This window comes from Amblyomma americanum, chromosome 6 (assembly GCF_052857255.1).
Source record: "Amblyomma americanum isolate KBUSLIRL-KWMA chromosome 6, ASM5285725v1, whole genome shotgun sequence".
In the NCBI taxonomy this organism is placed as follows: domain Eukaryota; kingdom Metazoa; phylum Arthropoda; class Arachnida; order Ixodida; family Ixodidae; genus Amblyomma; species Amblyomma americanum.
The window spans coordinates 139,130,007-139,135,104 of record NC_135502.1 but is presented as its reverse complement, the minus strand read 5'-3'; positions in this window follow the sequence as shown (position 1 = coordinate 139,135,104).

The following is a 5,098-nucleotide window of genomic DNA, read 5'->3' as shown; positions in this document are numbered from 1 at the left end:
GCCACCCGAAGTGAACTCTGAAAACGGACCCTTACCAGCAGAAAACAGAGGGGCCACTGAGCTTTAAAAGCTGCCAAGTTGCTACAAGAATAGGGTAGCAGCTAATAAGCATTTTGTATGCTATAGCAAGGTGACAACATTTGTGTCGCTGTGTCCTATATTCAGGTCAAACATTACTTTACTCGAGTACCCCTAAAGGGCCTCTGAAAGGAGGCATTACGTAGGGAGTGGCACACGTCGCACACTCTAATAACAATGTGTCAGTGTGCAACAAAAAAAAGCAAAAATATAAAAGCCCGGCAAAATATGTAGACACCAATATTGCAAGCAAGATGACCGTTTGGACAAAAACAAAATAGCACAAAATGAGAAGAAAGCGTGTAAATACAAAGAACTCGTATTCACAATACAATAGCCGCACAAAGAAAGAAAAGAAGGAAAACAAAGTGAGTAGGATGGAGCAGGTAATAAGTAGCACAAAACAAAATACCTTAACCCCCCACGAAAAAAAAGTACAGTTTTTTAGTGCACCGATACGACAAAATCTGATGTAAGCACTGTTAGAGATGAGGGGTCCTTGAGTGAGCTGACTCTTTCAGCGCCGCAGGTCCCTTCTCCGAATGACGTTGTCGGACTTGGTTATGAAGGAAACTGTACAGGGGGTTTATTTTACATTATTTACAAGATTTTGGAACCCATTGGAGGGTGATGGGGGAAGGTCGGAGGATCTGAGAAGATCTGAGGATGATTGAGGATTCTTTCCTCACGGCACTCGTCGTCCGGTTTAAAAAGGGTCCGGTCCCTAGGATTCCCCAGGTTCGAGGAGGTCATCGCCAGGTTGGGCGTGGCCTAACTTGCGTTGTCGTACACACGCACACACACACCACTTCACATAGGGACACGCCCCCGTCACATGCCTCGCCGGAGAAAGAGGGTGCCGCTGGACAATCGCCCCCACCAGAGAGAGCGTTGTCTTCGCGTCCGAACGACAGTTCTCACGCTCAAGCCGGACACGTCTTCCGGGAAGTCCGAATGGGCGAGGCGTCGGCGAGCAGGCACAGTTGAAGGGGTGAGTCACCCCTGCTCGGTTCTGGCGGTCGCTAACTGCCTCCGTGCCGCACGGTCGATCTTCCGGGAACAATGTTGTTTACAAACGGCAGTGGAATCCTCCTTCTCGAATCCAATGAACCACGCGAGGACCGGCCGTGGAACCAAGATGCCTATCGCCGTGCAGGGACCCCGGCTGCAGGTGTCCTGGCCGAATACGCAGCTGAATCAGACCACCGGCTCTCACCAGAAACCTTACAGCTCCTCCACGGCCCGAAAAATCTCGAATGTCCAGCGTTGACGACCGCTGGGCAGAAAGAGATGAGATGGCGTCCGTGTTGGTCCCCTGGATTGCAATATCATCGCCCCCAAGGCAGAACCCAAAGCACCACCAACAAAGGAAAGCGCAGGTGGACGTCCCAAACAGCAAAGCACTGCCCCATCTGCAAGCGCTCGGACTTCGCCAAAGAATCACCAAGCTTCTTCCATTGACAACAATACACTTTTTAAAAAAATTGTGTTCAAATTTGGGTTAATGTTGTGCCGACTGAGCGCGAAACATCTCCTTTTGAAACTGCCACAGCCGGATTACTCGGAACAAAGTTAAAAAAAAACACTCACACAGGAGGAGATTCCTCTTAGTTCTCCCGCTTACATCAGACTGCTCAAGCCATCAGCATTTCCGTGCAGTTTCCCCTTCTTATAACGCACCGAGAAATTGTACTGTTGGAGAGCCAGACACCATCTGAGCAAGCGACCATTTTTGGGGGACATCTGTCGCAGCCACGTTTAAGGACAATGGTCAGTCTCAAATACAAACTTTGCTCCGTACAGGTAACACGACAACTTCTGCGCTGCCCAAACTAATCACGCGCACTCTTTTTCGGAAGCGCTGTACGCTTCCTCTCTACTGGTCAGGTTGCGGCTGATGTATAGAACTGGGTGTTCTTCATGGTCGTAGCCAACTTGGTTTAAGACAGCACCCAGCCCTCTATCACTGGCATCACACTGGACTATGAACTCTTTCCCATAGTCAGGGGTCCTGAGCAAGGGTCGGGACACGAGTGCTTCCTTCAGGCTTTTGAAGGCGTTTTCTTTTTGGTTATCCCAACTTACGTTAGTAGGTGCTCCCTTTCGCAAGGCGTCAGTTAACGGACTAGCCCACTGTGAGTAGTTAGGAATATATCGCTGGTAGTACCCAACTAATCCCAAAAATGCGCGAATGGCCGTTTTCGTCCGTGGTTGCGGAAATGCTGCGATCGGGGCAATCTTTAACTCGGATGGGCTCCTAGTTCCCTGGCCTACAACGTGGCCCAAGTACGGCACCTGTGCGCAACCAAATCTACACTTTTCTGCCTTCACTGTCAGTCCAGCCTGTCGTAAACTGGAAAACACGGTCTTTAGGTGTTCTATATGCTCTTGCCAGGTTTCCAAAAAATTGCCACATCGTCTAAATAAGGGAGTGAAAAGCACTGCATGTCCTTCAGTACGATGTCCATGAGTTTCGAGAAACTGTAGGGGGCATTCTTCAACCCAAAACTAAGCATTAAGGGTCGAAAGGTGCCCGCTGGGGAGATGAAAGCGGCACATTTGCTCGCGCTTTCTGAGAGGGGAACTTGCCAATATCCCCGTACGAGATCGAGGGTGGAAATGAATTTTGCGCCACTCACCCTTTCTATCCTTTCCTCTATGTTGGGAATCGGGTATAGCTGATCCCTGGTAATGGCATTAAGCTTTCTATAATCCACGCAGGGACAAGGATCTTTTCCTGGGGCCTCAACAAGAATTACAGTGAGGTATAGTCATTTTCCGCTGGCTCTACAACCCCTAACTCCAACATGCGCTGAATTTCCACGTCCATTATTTCTTTTTGCCGCGGCGATACCCTGCAGGGTTTCGACCGTACCGGCTCATCAGAGGTAAGCTCGATTTCGTGTGTGAGGAGGTGTGTCTTTCCCGGGCGACTGCTAAATAGGTCAGCGAATTCGCTCAACAACTGCTTTAGCGTGTCGACCTATGTCCCGCTTAGGAAATCTGCATTCACGGAGTGAGCCAGAATGTTTTCCACGTTGTCACTAGCGTCCGCACCTCCCTTCCAACCCTGACTCTCGCTGTCCAGCTCTTCTGGTTCATTTAGAGTCAGATTGACAATCTCGCTGCGTTCCACGAACTGCTTCATCAGAGTGCAATGATAGATTCTCACCTGCTTTCCCCTGCCTGGAACCCTTAGCGCGTAATTCGTCTCCGAAAGTTTTTGCAACACTTCTACTGGACCATCCCAGTGAACTTTCAGCTTGTTTTTTCTCGATGGCCGGAGGATCATCACGCCATCGCCCGCGGTGAAACCTCGAAGGCGAGCGTTTTTGTCATAATAGACCTTGGCGGCCTCCTGGGCAGCTTTCATATTTCGATTTACTAATTCCCTCGTGTTGTTAAGGCGGTCCAGTAGCTTAAGCACGTACTCAACCACTGTCTGGTTCTCTCCTGCCCCTTCCCATATTTCTCTCAGCATTCGGAAGGGAGAGCGGAGGGCTCTTCCGTACACGAGTTCTGCTGGCGTAAACCCCGTAGCTTCGTGGGGGACTGTTCGTAAAGCGAAAGGTGTGGCCGGCAGACAATCCTCCCAGTCTGCTTTATGCTCATAACAAAGAGCGCGTAGCACCCGCTTCAGCACCGAATGCCATTTCTCTACACTGTTGGACTGCGGATGATACACCGAGCTGTGCAGCAGTTTATTCCGCATCTTTCTAGGAATGTGGTCGTCAAGGCGCTTGTAAAGACCGTCGCCTGATCGGCTTGGATTTCGGCCGGAAATCCTATTCTCGCGAGCACTAACAAAAGGGCATCAACTATTTCTGTGGAGCTCAAGTCCTTCAACGGAATTTCTTCGAGAAATTTTGCGGCGGGACATAGCATAGTAAGCAAGTACTTATAGCCTGATTTCGTGTTAGCCAAAGGGCCTACTGTGTCTATTACAAGCAGGCGGAAAGGTTCCGAGATCAATGGAACAATTTTCAGTGGAGCCTTCCATGTCTCTCCCGGCTTGCCCACGCGCTGGCACGCATCGCATGATTTTACGTAGCGTTCTGCATCTTTGAAACAACCCGGCCAATAATATTCCATTAATAGGCGCTCCTTTGTTTTATTGATTCCCAGATGTCCTGCCCAGCCATTTTCGTGGCAGAGACTCAGAATGTCCGCTCTGTATTTTTCGGGCACGACCAGCTGATCAAATGTTTTGCCTTTTCTGTCCTGGTAGTGTCGGTATAGTAAGCCTCCGTTCTCATGCATCGTTATGTTGCGTCTCGCGATGCCCTCTTTAGCTGTAAGGTGCAGTTTTTCCAAAGTGGGATCCTGCTTCTGTTCTTTTGTTAGGGACTCCCTGTTCACCTGCAGAAGGCGATCAAAACTACGCGATGTTGGAGATAAAACGGATCCTTCAGCGTTTTCTGATTCCTCTACCGACTTAGTGGTTGAAGTCCCTCGTCGCTCATTTTCTCGGTCAGTTGTCTGGCTTTCATTCCTCGTTGCTTCACTTCTCTCCTCATTTGATTGCAACGATATGCTGGCTGGTGCGTCTCTGGCTACCTGAGGTTCGGAAATCTGACTTAGTTGAGATGCGAGCTGACGAGTTTTCGAGCTTGTCAAAGCTTGTATCACCCCGCTTTCGAGTTTCTGGCCTCTCTCGCGTAGCAATCTGTCTGATCGATTCGAGAAGAGGTAAGGATATTGAAGTGGCACGGCCTTCGAAACTGCGGCCTCAGTGATTAGCTCTCCAAACGGTCCACAAATTATTACTCTAGCTATGGGAAGGCATACACTGCGTTCTTTAACTGCCTGTTTTATCCACGAGACTTCTCCCGTAAAGTCGTCCACTGACACGTAAGAAGGGTGGACAACGCCCATCGTCGCGGCGCTATCACGAAGCACCCTGCACGGTTTCCCGTTAACGTGCAGCTCGTGCAGGTATGGCCGAACTTCTAGCACTTCGCGTCTTTCTGCTAGGCCCTTTATCTCGCATCGCGTTTCGGGCGTGTGACGCACCCTCTTC